The sequence below is a fragment of the Stegostoma tigrinum genome, chromosome 24 (genome assembly GCF_030684315.1).
Source record: "Stegostoma tigrinum isolate sSteTig4 chromosome 24, sSteTig4.hap1, whole genome shotgun sequence".
In the NCBI taxonomy this organism is placed as follows: domain Eukaryota; kingdom Metazoa; phylum Chordata; class Chondrichthyes; order Orectolobiformes; family Stegostomatidae; genus Stegostoma; species Stegostoma tigrinum.
In genome coordinates this window covers 19,376,496-19,389,967 of record NC_081377.1, presented here as the reverse complement: position 1 = coordinate 19,389,967, position 13,472 = coordinate 19,376,496, and the positions used below count along the sequence as shown (strand labels likewise).

At 38.6% G+C, this 13,472-nt stretch overlaps 1 protein-coding gene across 2 annotated transcripts in view; it reads left to right on the top strand.

Annotated features, from left to right (window-relative positions):
* Positions 1 to 579: 579 nt before the first annotated feature.
* The window catches only part of rhbdl2 (rhomboid, veinlet-like 2 (Drosophila)), a 56,743-nt gene continuing 43,850 nt past the window's right edge, over positions 580 to 13,472 (top strand). Inside the window, exon 1 of one of the 2 annotated variants that reach the window (XM_048558381.2) lies at positions 580 to 832. The gene's annotated coding sequence lies outside the window, so the exon portion shown is untranslated. Of the gene's footprint in view, positions 833 to 10,551; positions 10,718 to 13,472 lie in introns of those variants that run through there. The other variant, XM_059654269.1, reaches the window with a different exon arrangement.

Below are 13,472 nucleotides of genomic sequence, written 5' to 3'. Positions count from 1 at the left end.
ACATTGTAGCTGAGAACAAGATATGAGAAAGTACATGACCCTACATGTTTCCCTACAATTATACAATGCGATATGAAGAACTGAGTGAAAACTAGAGAAATACTGGCATTTCTAGGGAACTCCTCAGGATGCTCCGAAGAACCACGAAAGTGATGTAGAAAATAAGTTTTAAACTGATTGTGAGCATCGTGTAAAGGAAACTAATTAAATATTAAAAGTATTGATATATGTTTTAAATTTCGATCTAATTGTGACCTTCGTGACATTACAACAATGGACTTTCTGCTTCCCAAAACAGCAACTTAGAGCGTCCTTTGTAAGGCAGTGGTTATGTTTATTATTGCATTGCTCACTGATCAGAAAAGCCAATTTCCTGCTGATAACTTAAGATATTCTAATTGTGTTATAGTATCACAAGAATCGAATGAATTCTGTTTAATATTGATCTGTGCCTTTTTGTCCTGTTGATTAACATTTGCAGTCAATTTATTTTTGCCTTATGTCTATACAAGTTATTCTTGTTGGAAGTTACTTCCTCTTGACAGTGCAGAGGCGTTTTGTTCCGTGACAGTAGATGATTGACTGCTCAAACGGCCTCTACTAATCTCCCCAGGCCTGACTCCCCCGTATGTGCCAATCAGTTTGATGCAGGGCGGCTGAGCAAAACTTCTACGAATAAACTCAACGCCTGGAAAGATTACAACGAGTTGGTGGAAAGCGCAGAGCAGCCAGTGAGGCATTAGGTTGACATTCACTGCCATACCTCATTCGACGGCGTTTGATTGGATAGCCTTGACAAAAGGATCCTAAGATCACCAAGTGCCTAGTCCAGGTAAACAAGCTGAGTTCAACCTGCTTCCTACAGGGGCGGTGAAACATTTCAGCATTTCTGCCTCTATGCTCAGCGTTAATCTTTCAAAGTACCGCGCGAGAATCTTGCTCTCATTGTGATGATCTTGTTCATTATTCTATTCAAAACTGTAACCGTAACGAAAGGAAATAAATTGTAGGATATTAGAGTTGGGAGATGATTTACTCTAGACCGTCCTCTTGAATTAAAATACCTTGTAAACAATATGGATTTTATTTAAAGTTCTAATCAGATGGCTAGCTCCCCTAGCTCAGATTATTCCGTTATACTGATCATAGAAAAAGTAAATAGAACACAACCGATGACTTTCGCCCAGTGGAACGAGAGCGAACAAGTCGACACTCTAGACAAAGCAGGGTTTGTTACTGTTGGAAGCCTGCGTATACCCTGCGACGAAATGATAGCATGAACAGTAACCAAAAGCTGCAATGCACTAAAACTAAACTTTCTTAAAATATAACGAGCTGGCTCCTTACTTCCTCATAAATTTTTGGATTTGAAAGCCTTTCACCCAGACGTTTTTCGTACTTCTATATTTTCCTCCTCTCTTGGACACTTCTATTCCTCTCAGTGGGGCCTTTTTGCTCAGGTGTCTATATTCACAGGTGTAAGCGAAGAGAAGTTTTTTTTAAACATAGTATGAGAGATATTCAGAAACAGAAAAGTATGAAACAGGGATTTCCAGAAAGGAAACCCAAAGCAGCTGAGGCATTATTGCCAGTGATTAACTGAATGAAACAGAAAAGGTCTGCATCAGAAGGTGATGTAGTGCTGTAGCAGATAAAGAATGAGGTGGAGTAAAGCAGTGAAGGTATTTATAGAGGAGAAGCATTGATTTTGAGTTGAATGTTTCAGAAATTTTAAATTTGTGTAGGTGAGAAGAATTTGTGAAAGTGAGGACTTACTGTGACTACAGGTAAGTTTCCAAGAGGTAGAGCATGAAGTAGTTAAACCCAGGAGTGATAGATGTAAGTAAGGTTTCTGCATTATAGGAGCTGTGGATGGGCCAGAAGCAAAGTTGCAGTGAGGAAGCAAATAGATTTGTGGTATTGAATAGTGTTCCATGTGGTACTTAAAACTACAAGTTTCCAAAACCTTTATTTACAAAAAATGGAGCCAGAAGTCACAATCTATAGGTTATTAAGGTATTGTTTTCTGAAATATCTCCCTTTTCATAAAAAAAGCATACTGTATCATTTGAGTTACTCAACACACGGAATCCATCAGGAAAATCATTAAGTATGAATACAAATGTATTCTTTTTCATTAGTTCCAATTTTGTCTGTTCCTATATGTGCATTGCAGTAAATCTTCAAGGCATTCAGAGTAGCCAGCTGGTACATTTGAGTTGTGTCTGATAATATGATTACTATTAAAGTATCTGTAACATTCCCTTGTTGTTGAGGTGTCATTGCAATGATGAGTGTTGCTGTTATTGCCTCTGCGCGAAAGCATTTGTTGGGGAATGGTTGACTGGTCATTCAGATCCATTTTTAGTTCCAAAAAATCAAATCTACTTAAATAATGGCAGTTTCTCCAGTTGCATGTAAATGTCTACAGATCTAACAATGGATCCAGTTGTTCACTTTCTCCTCATATGATTTGAGGTGACAACTGTTATGCACAGGTTGCAGGCTGCCAAGTGGGCTGCCATTTACTGATTGCTTTGAGTACCTGGCTCACCAACTCTCAGATTGAGCCAAGATTTAGTAAGTTTTCTTCAAAGTGCAATTTGCCTTTCTGTTATTTCCCTTTGATCTGGTCACTCACTCCTTGCGATCTTCTGCCTGTAATAGTTTTTTTTGACCTGTTGAAGAAATAGTCTGGTGTGGTGCAGCATTGGTTGCTGGACTTCGACTATTTTCCATACTTTCTGAAGATTTCTGAATTCTTAAGATTGATTTGTACATTTCAATCAAATCTTGGATTGAAATGTACAAGTTTGTATCCATTCTTTTGGATTATCCCAGTGGCAATTTTCACCACTGCCTCAACCTTTCCTTTTGAGTACAGATGGTTTGGAGATGATGGGAAGTTCAGAAATACACAATTATTTGGAAGTGCCTGAATTCTTCACTTGTGTATTAAGACAGTTTGTAATTTACCATAATGTTGAGGATACCATGACAATTGGAGTGTGCTTTCAGCCGTTCTGCAGTTGAGTTGGGAAAAGAGATATCAAAGAGCATCCATGAAAATCAGCAAGGAATTGATTACAAAGTAACAATGGCAAGAGAAGCGAACTACTGACCAAACATTGGCTATGAGATTTAAGGACCACATCAGCCTAAGCAGTACTTGCAATGAGCATCAAGCTAAGCAAGATAAAGAGCCACTCAGCACTCATCACATTCCCAGATACAGCATGAATGAATCTTTGGGTGGACCTTTTAATTCTCATTGGAACAGTGTAATTCAATAAATACACGAATTGTGAAAAATGACGGTGCCAGCAAGATAGGCAGCATTCAGGCTCCTGGATCCATCAGCTCCAGACAGGCCATTTCCTCCCTTGTTTCCTTATGCTTTTTGTCTTCTGTTTGCTTTTCTTCATCTCCTTCCTGTTGGTGGTGGTAAAGAAAGTGTTGTCTTTGAGGAGGGCAGCCAGAGCAAGACTCTAGGTGAGGTGGTGGCCTGGCCTGGCAGCAGAGCCAGGGACTTCTGGTTGTGGTAGACCCAAAGTGGGGACTGCAGGTATTGGCGAGGCAGTGGCTGAAATAGTTTTGGTGCAATATGCCCGGAGCACGGACTCAAAGCTTTGTCAAGGTGGTTGTGGCAATGGAGCTAAGGATTAATGGTTGCAGTGGATGCAGAGTGGGGACTCCTGGTTAATGGTGAGTTGGTGGCGGCAGCTCATGGTTGTGGTAGGTCAGCAGCCAGGGACTCTTGGTTATCAGTGAGGCAGCAATGGAGCCAAAGGATCCTGATTGCAGGGTGAGTAGGGGTCTAGCACAGAACCCAGCAATGGTGACTCATCAGCAAAGTGGATTCAGTGGCAAAGAGATGGCACCTGAAGAATGGCAACTCAGACATTGGTGGGTCCAGCATGAGTGATGTTGGTCAGGGCTCAGGACCTATGGCGAAGGTGGCAGAACGAAGATGGACTCTCTCTCAGCTATATCTTTTTGTTCCTTTTATTTTTAAAGTACTCAAAATGGTGCCAGATTTTAGCAAGGATTGAAGCTTTTCACTGTATTTTACTGTGTTGTTCATTGTAGAGTACAAGCGACAATAAATCATCATCATTCATCATCGTCATTCATTTACAACTGCTCAGACCCACCGAAAGTCTCTTCTGGAAAGTGCAGAATGACCAATCAAAGCTTGTGTCAGTTGAAATATTAGATTTTTCTTTTGGTGTCCACTACCTGGAAGTGCAAATCTTCTTGTTGTAAGAACTTTTAACTCATTTTTCCTCTTAGGGATAAAGATCACTTCAGTATTCAGCTTGACTTTCTCTTCAATGGCTTAATTCTCAAATCTCCATCTTGAGCATCTTCACACAGTGAAAATGTTGAATGTTGCCTGTAACACTAGTGTCTCTCTAATGCTTCACGTTCAGTTGGAACTTTTGTTTACCAGTAATTATTCCAATAAGTACAAATTTTTTTTTAGCCTTGAAACATTGTGGGGCACAATCATTGTCTGACATCCCTACAGCAACCATTGTTATAGTTCGCCTTTCCTTTCTAGCAAAACACTTACATACAGTTAATCAGCTTCTTGATAAAACACTACACTGCTCATATTGGATATACTTTTTCTTTTGGATGATGTCCTCTGCCGTGCTTCCATGGAGTTTCTGAATCCGTTGGATCAATAATGCAATGCTGCTAGTAACGTTGTACAGATTGAATTAATTTTCCAAGGAATCGATGCTTATCTGTGTGCTATGTGAACTTAAACCATGGGCGTTTCATCTCTGCGGATGTTTTTAAAGCAATTATTTATTTTCTTGCACTATTTTTGGTGAAACGTAAATATGTGCTTAGCTGCTAAATTCTGCTAATCTCAGATGCCCAACAGAGCTTAACTTCTTTGAAATTCCAATATCAAGAGGACTTTTTAACTACACCTTGTATTTACTTCCATCATTCCAATTACTTCGCTTAAGATCATATATAATCTTTCAACATTATGGTCATGACATTGATGCTTGGAATTCCACATAGATTGATTATCCTTTACTCAGCAGACTTTTAGATGAATAAAACTTGTAATCACAAAGGTTTTGATATAATAATTCCCGAACTGCCTCTTTGAATAGAATATTCTGAAACTGCTCAACAATGCTTAACAGATTTGCAAATATTCACTATACTGTAAAGCATGAAAGCTTACTGATGGTATTACTGGATGCACATTTAGTCTTAATGCATTGGTGAGTCTCCTCAGTCTATTACATAACATACCTGGGAGGAATAAAACTGGGTGGAGTACTGCAGAATGTTCACAACAGTAGGTGCTGTTCAATGGAGGGCTGCAATTGTTCTTGCCAAACTAGTTTTGTGTTAAGCATGCAGTAGTCACTATTTTTTTAATGATTTTGTGACTAGGATCACTCTACAACATGGTTTGCATAGGACACAATAGATTCTTTTCTTTAAATGTCACTAAATACTTATTAATGACTCTGGCAAAGGTAAGGAACTAAAGGGCACATTTTAGTGCATGGTAAACTTAGTCTGAACCACTTTTCTCAATGTAATTAGTGTATATTTCTTGACTGTAATTTACTCATTCAGACTGAATGGCACCCTGCACTCAATGCAAGTTTTGATTCTTATCTATGTGGCAATTACTGTCTGACACAGGAACCCATCTCCAAACACATTTCTATTACATAACTTAACTACAGTAATTAAAAAGCTACCAAGACCCTGTCATTTATTGTGGTCTTTAAAATATTGGACTAATTGTACCATTGAGCATGTTCTGAGAGAATTTGAGGAGGCTCTTATTTTGCAATGGGACATTGACTGAGATTGTCCTGGCTGAGAATTGGAATAACTGAATGGTAACTGGAAAATTAAAGAAACGCAGAAAGCAAAAATGACAACAAAACTATTTGTTTTTGTGTAAAATGGTATAATGTTTGAAAAAGCCATTCTTTGTGTGCATACAGTGACTTTAACTATTAGGAAAGAGGTGAGATCAGTCATGATTTAATAGGAGAGAACCTGTGGACAAATAGATGGGCAACCTGAGATTTTGCTAATCTACCACTGATGATTGAACAATACTTACAATCTCTTTTTGGATTTTTCCTTATGATGTGGTTGTGGGAACAAGAGTGCTGATGGTCTAAAACATCTTAGGAGTTAAAGACACTAATGGAAGATGTAATGCCTGTGATAAGAAAGAAGTGGAGCTGGGAAATGAGATTTGATTATGAGAGGAAGGAAACAGCAGCAGAGGCAGCTGAACTGATGGTCACCTTCTTAAACCCCAATGTTAACCTAACTTACTTAGTGGAAATAAGACAGACTTGAGTCCATTGCCAATGTTAGACCCCATCTAGCTTTAAGTTACAATTAAATCAATAGAGAGTAACATTGATGAGATTGACCCAAACACCACCTATTCACTGGATCTGTCAGGTGAAATTCTAAGCTTTCTTGACAATGTCCATAAACTGCTCAGACTTATTGAAGGTGGGTGTTGCAGCCAGGAGAGGAGGAAAGTGTTTTAAAGTGAAAGTAATCAGTCGAATAACTATTGTAGGGGCAGTCCTTGTTTTCAAGATGATCCTGGAGTTATGAGCAAACTTGGAATAAGACATTAAGGCCCAATAGATTAGATTAGATTAGATTACCTACAGTGTGGAAACAGGCCCTTTGGCCCAACAAGTCCACACCACCCCTTGAAGCATCCCAACCAAACACATCCCCATTCCCCTAAAACCCACATATCCCTGAACACTATGGGCAATTTAGCATGGCCAATCCACCTAGTCTGCACATCTTTGGATAGCACTGATAAGAATAAGAGGATAAGAGAAAGAAAATAATTTATTAGACAAGGTCATCTGGGTAATAGTTAGCAATGCAAGAAGCTGTCAATATCCCCTCACCTGTGATTAAGTCCATAGAAGTGGATAGACCATACCATGCAGCAGCTGGATGGGTTGACAGAATATGGACAGCAGAATTTATATGAAGGGAAAGATTTAGCAGGAAAAGCATAACCGTAAAATCAGAGGAGAAAGAGCAAAATAAATTGAAATGGCAATTAAAATGACTGACAGAATATGATATTTGCCCAACACAGAGGCTGAAGGAGCAAAAGAAAGAGGCTAACTTGGTGACAGACTTGAGGTAGGATTTTGTAAAAAGTGAGGATTGGAAAGAGGACAGAAGAAGAAAAGGAAAGCACAGAAGACATATGCTGAAAAGTGAAGGTTCTAAAAGAGTAGGGCGAGTGATAACAGTGTAGTTTTTGTTATACAGACCTTATCACCACTATGAAGGTTTGAGTGAGACAGATGATAGGTGTATACCCAAATGAAAAGCTTGAGTCTGTTGTAAGGTAATGCTATCTATCAGCAATGAGGCTGATGCTACCTGTCACATAAAGTAGAGGATGTCAGGATCCTTACTCACTGGTCAGTGGACATTCTGGGGGCTAATGTTGAGAAGGGCAGTGATAGTTGGTAACATCTGAGTTGCAATAGTGGATGGAGCATTTGAGGCAGGAATGACCTTGATAACATTAGTTCTACCTCTCAATAGGCAAAATGAATGGGGCAGCCAGCAAGAGATGTTAATCTAGCAAGCAGCTAAGAACGTGTTTGGGGTTAATCAATTAATTAATTGACAGGGTGGATGGAAAGGGGCTTCATGGAAGGAGCTGAAAGATTGAGTAGGTTTATTAAAAAAAATTCTATCCAGAAAGTAAGTTGTTTTGGTTTCTATCTCACTCATTGGCCTAGATCCAGTTGGCCATTGGTAGTGAAGATGGTTGGCTCAATGAAGAGATTGGAAATGAAAAGCTCCTTTCATACAGAAGGTTGAGTTGTGATTTACTTTGGAGAAGAATGTCTGAAATCAAGTGCAAAGTGTCTGGATATAAAGTCCGACCAATGTTTTGCGAAGCTGAACCTTATAGCCAATGAAAAATGAAGTTCGTACGTGGACGTGAGTTATGTATTTTATTGAGGTAAAGGCATGAATATCCTTGGTATGGTCATTTCCTACTAGGAGCAAGTTCAGTTGTAAAGTACTTGCCAAGCTAATAGCTCAACATGAACAAGGAGATTCTATTAAATTGTAAGAAAAATAACCAATTAAATATGTATGAGGCTTGGTCAGACTTTGATAAATTTAGTAAGTAGATGGATATTTTATAGACTTTATCAGTTTATATGCAAGATTACAACAATTCTACTTGGAGATATCTGATATCTACTTTGAATTGTTTTACTGCGTTAACGTATCAAATATAAAAACATGCTTTTGGAACAGATGTCAGAAGCCTTCAAAAAATTCCTGTGAAAAACACTCATGGCTCAAATGGGACATTAACAAACAACACACAGAATGGAGGATTCGATAGGAACAGCAATAAAAGTCCACATACAGGCCGGTAGCATCAATACAAAAGGGGAATCATCACTAAAAGGGCTGAGGCTAGAGATATCGCTGGCAAATATGACCGAAAACAGGAAATATAACAGAAGAATAATCTCAGGAATGCCCAGGGTCTGGTCAACCAATTTTTTTCAGTTGTGACGAAAAATGCCATATTGCAATGAATGGTCTTAAATGGAATAACAAGGGTTTTTGAAATTACACAAAACACAAAAGTTTTGAGAAAATAGTAATACTATTCAGATATCAGAAATTGTACTTTTCACAAGAATCTTCAGCATGGTGCTGAATGTTTCAGTTGCAGGGTCATTTAATTTTTATTCACTGGATTATGGGTACATGTCTACAGTTTGTCAGTGAATTAGTTAAAGTGTTTTCTAGATTACGTGAATACTGAAGACTGAAGACTGAAGTAAGGTTAAGCAATTTGAGAGTTCCAACTGCATCAGGTTTAGGGATGACAATATGCTGACATGCTGAAAAAAAAGAGTGGTGATTCCCTGAAACATAGTTGGGGATAAACCATTTTATCAACAAGACATGGTGTCAAGTGAAATACCCTTATTGTTGAGCAGGCTGGCAATGAAAAAGGCTTACATAAAACTGGAGATGGAATACAACAAGGCAATTGTCTTTGGGAAGTCAGTGGCTTTATTGTGTATACAATCCAGCCATTATTGCATTTATTTAATAAGATCTAACTTGGCAAGTAAAAATATTAAGCAGGTGTTATTAGCATCAGGAGATAGGAATTTAATGAAAAAAAGCCAGTTACTTTAAAACTTCACTGCAGTTTGGCCATCCACCCTCTTACAAGTTAAAAATCTTACTAAATGATTCAGGAGTAAGTGATAATGATTACACTAAACCTAAAGAAGAGATCAGCAATAAATGTGACAGATCTTTAAAAAATATATAGGATACTGTCATGGTCCTTAGTGAGTCTCCCATTAGCGAGAGAACAGCCCTATGGTCTGATAAGACTATGGCGACTTCACCTTTGTCTTTATTACAAAGTAAGATGGAATGCATGTTTTCCCTTTATCGCTCTATCACCATCTCTCTTCCTGTCCCCTGAACATGATTGAGGTATATAAAGTAAGATGGAATGCATGTTTTCCCTTTATCGCTCTATCACCATCTCTCTTCCTGTCCCCTGAACATGATTGAGGTGTATAAAGTTAAGAAGGACATAGACAAGAAGAAACTTCTCCGCAGGAAGTTTAGACAGGATCTGAGGAAAAATGTTTTAACCCAGAGGGTGGTGGGAATCTGGAACTCACTTGTGATGTCAGGCATACAAGGCTATGGGCCAAATGCGGGAGAATGGGATTAGATTGTTGTTGACCGGTGTGAACTTGATGGGCCAATATGCCTTTTTCTACTCTGTCGACCTCTATGATCTTACAGCATGCAAGAATATATTACTTTGTTTCATTTTTAGATTTCTTTTCAAAGATTATTTGCATGCCTTCAGAATGTTTATTTTAGGATGAGGAAAAATCAGTAAATAGCAAGCATTTATCCAGGTTATTGGAGTTAATTGATTAAATAAGTGATGGTAGATGTAAAGGGGAAGCAGATGGGACTGGTGTATGTAAGGAGCTATACAATTGTACAGTTAATAAACAAAGGTGTCTTGATTTCAGTCTCACCAGTTAGTTTGGATACAAATTGGTGTCAGAAGATGGGGTATTTGGGATTGCTGTTTGTATGGAGGCAACGACATGTGCCTAACTGGATCTTTTGAGGAAAGCTGAGGTGCAGAGATGGAGTTTTGTAATAATTCAGGTGGATTTCATGCCAGCTGCTTGGGAAAGTATGGAGGTGTGGATTTAGATGGCAATTAGGATGAATAAATTGTTAGAAAAGAGAGGAATAAATGTTGACATTGCTAGATGACAAGAAGCGGGCAGGGGGAAGAGACTGGAGGGAGGTTGGCTGAGAAGAGAAAGTCAAAAGAGAATGAAATGGTAGTGATGGATCTTGAATCCAGATTGGTGGCTGAGCTATTCTTTTGAATATGAGGGAATGCAGTTGACACAGTTACGTTAAAAATTTGGAAGGACATTTCCTGGTAGTAATCATTGGATATGGAGGAGACGCTGTGAGAGGATCAAAAGAACTAGATGGGAATGAACAATGCAAGCGGAAAGCCAACTCAGCGCAGAGTGAATATCTTTAGCACCAGAGCAGGAAACCGAGCCTGTAGAGATAGACCAAGGATTGAAATAGAGGCCGTCTGAGTTCGTAAACGGTAAGATTTTGCATAATGAAAACAGTTCAGTTAAGAAAATATATATTGATACTTCACAGGAGTTGTTCTCCTTGTGATGTTGCAACTTTGTCTTAAAGTTTCCATCGGATTTCCACTGAATTACTGCAGCTGCTTTAGAGCTGCTTCACCAACAACCCTCTCTATAGTCATTTTAAAATGCCACTTTAAGTTGTAGATATAAATTGGCTCTTATTCAGAAGTAATAACTAAAAATTTGTTTGATGCTGGATTAAAAAAATGTTTAGCTGTCAATATTAACAGCAATGATGTGTGTTGGAGTATAAGCTCCAGTCTAGAAAAATATGTGACTAATTACTACCCATGTTATTGGTAGCTATGTCTATAAATTAAGCTAATATGTGTTCATGTTTAGATTGGTGTATCTCTGTAATTAAAAGGTACTTTAAAAACATTTTTTGGAGCTTGGATTATTTTAAGAATTCGTTTGAATAATCAAAATGTTGGTGCATTGAAGCTTTAGTTCAATAAAAGACCTGGTAGATGCAAACTACATTGTAATTGCAAACTTATACTTGACTCATATTTCAAGTTTAAGTAAACAGTGGCTCTGAAGATGAAGTTATTTCTGTTTTGCTTATAACACAGGATTCTCAAAAGTAAACAGTGAATGAAAAACAATCATGATGAATGTTACAACAACATTTGGACACTGATTATGGATAATCATCATGGCTTTGTGTGTGGGAAATAGTGTCTCACTAACTTGATTGAATTTTTTGAAGCGGTAACGAAGATGGTTGATGAGAGCTGAGTGGTGGGTGTGATCTGTATGGACTTAAGTAAGGTGTTCGACATTCCTCATGGTAGGCTGGGTAGTAAGGTTAGATCACATTGAATACAGGGAGAACTAGCCATTTGGATACAGAACTGGCTTAAAGGTAGAAGTCAGAGGGTGATGGAGGTGGTGGAGGGTTGCTTTTCAAACTGGAGGCCTGTGACCAGCGGTGTGCCACAAGGATTGGTGCTGAGTCCACTTGCTTTTTGTCATTGAAATAAATGATTTGGATGTGAAAGTAGGAGGTATTGTTAGTAAGTTTTCAGATGACATCAAAATTGGAGATGGGAGTGGACAGTCAAGAGGGTTATCTCAGAGTACAATGGGGTCTTGGTCAGATGGGCCAATAGGGCGAGGAGGGGCAGATGGAGTTTAATCTAGATAAATGTGAAGTGTTGTATTTTGGAAAGGCAAATCAGGATAGGAATTATATACTTAATGGTAAGGTCCTGGGGAGTGTTGCTGAACACGGAGACCTTGGTGTGCAGGTTCATAGTTCCTTGAAAGTGGAGTCACAGGCAAACAGGATAGTGAAGAAGGCATTTGCTAGGCTTGACTTTTTATTGATCAGTGCATTGTGTATAGGAGTCGGGAGTAAGGTAGTTGTGGCTGTACTGGACATTGGTTAGGTTACTTTTGGAATACTGTATGCAGTTCCGGTATCCCTGCTACAGGAACAATGTTGTAAAACTTGCAAGGGTCAGAAAGGATTTACAAGGATGATGCCAGGATTGAAGGGTTTGAGCTATAGGGAGAGACTGAATAGGCTGGAGCTATTTTCCCTGGAGCATTGGAGGTTGTGGGATGACCTCACAGAGGTCTATAAAATCATGAGGGGCATGGATAGGGTAAATAGTTAAGGTCTTTTCCCTGGGGTGGGGGAGTCCAATACTAGAGGGCAAAGGTTTAAGGTGAGAGGGGAAAGATTAATAGGGACCCAAAGGGCAACTTTTTCATGCAGAGGGTGGTATGTGAATGGAATGAGCTGCCAAAGGAAGTGGTGAAGGCTAGTGTAATTACAACATTTAAAAGGCATCTGGAATGGGTATATGAATAGGAAGGGATTAGAGGGATATGGGCCCAAATGCTGGAAAATGTGACTAGATTTTTTTCTGGTCAGCATGAATAATTTGGACGGTAAGGTCTGTTTCCATGCTCTACAGCTCTATGACTCTATGATCTTGCGCCATGTTGCTTTTCGCCATGACTTTTTAAGTTAAAAATGAAGCATAATAATGAGAGGAGTAATTTAAATTGGATATTTTTAAACTAGATTTGTCTCTGGCATCATCCTGTTTTACAGATATAGAAATGTACAGGGCAGTTCCTAAGAGATTTAAAGAAAAACATGTTTCTTCAATCATTTACAACTTTTGAAGTTCAATGCAGAAGCCCAAAAAACTGATTTATAGGAGAGAGGAGGAGGAGAAAGAGAGATGCCATATTTGACCATAAAGTAATAGAATGAATTAATTAATTCTTGGGATGTGGGCTTTGCGGGCAGGGTCAACATTTATTGCCTGTTCCTAGCTACCTTTGTGAAAGTGATGGTGGGAGTCTGTAGGACTTCTTGAAATTAGTTGTCATGCGTTGGATGTTCTCTAGATTTGAACAGATTTGATTCAGTGCCTGCAATTCTGAAAGCCATCTCTAAATATTGAGTCCTATGCATTAATGTATTGTGTTTATTTACATAGAATATCAGATTTCCAAAATATTTGCGAGGTTGCCAGAAGTGATACAAAGTTAGAACGCTATATTGCAAATTCCTACTGTTTATAGGTCAAGGTAAAACAGTTCAGCCACCATTGTGAAATGTTACTTAAGAAAGGTACAATTAAGGAAAAAGCTAATTGGGATATGCGCTTGAATTTCAAAAAGGATGTGGCTAAAGGGCTGAACTTAGTGAAAGAGAGAAAGTGTTACACAATTGTTTAA